Source organism: Seriola lalandi, unplaced genomic scaffold (assembly GCF_002814215.2).
Source record: "Seriola lalandi dorsalis isolate HSWRI2012SDOR001 ecotype SW California unplaced genomic scaffold, Sedor1 jcf7180002054784, whole genome shotgun sequence".
Taxonomy (NCBI): Eukaryota; Metazoa; Chordata; class Actinopteri; order Carangiformes; family Carangidae; genus Seriola; species Seriola lalandi.
Window position 1 is genome coordinate 476,765 of NW_019525337.1, and position 318 is coordinate 477,082.

At 48.4% G+C, this 318-nt stretch overlaps 1 protein-coding gene across 1 annotated transcript in view; it reads right to left on the reverse strand.

Moving 5' to 3' along the window:
• The window catches only part of lto1 (LTO1 maturation factor of ABCE1), a 10,581-nt gene that overhangs the window by 928 nt on the left and 9,335 nt on the right, over positions 1 to 318 (reverse strand). The gene's annotated exons all lie outside the window — the stretch shown is intronic.

The window sequence follows — 318 nt, forward strand, 5'->3', positions numbered from 1 at the left end:
TTATTCGAGTTTTGTCTAAACAGGTACAGCTGGCCGGACCCGAAGCAACTCCAGCGGAGACTCCAGCAATAAAGGTAGGAGATTGGGTGCGTGTGAAAGTCCACAAAAGAAAGTGGCTGGATCCCAGGTGGACAGGACCCTATGAAGTTACTGAAGTAACTTCCCATGCGGTCCAGGTAAAAGGTAAAGCTGGAGCTAATTGGCACCACCTGACACATTGTGCACCTGGATCTCCACCCTCACGCACTTTGGCGGAGGTTAGAACTGATTTGGCTGAACTAGGTGAGGGTTCAAAGGAGATAGACTGAAAAAAAAAAA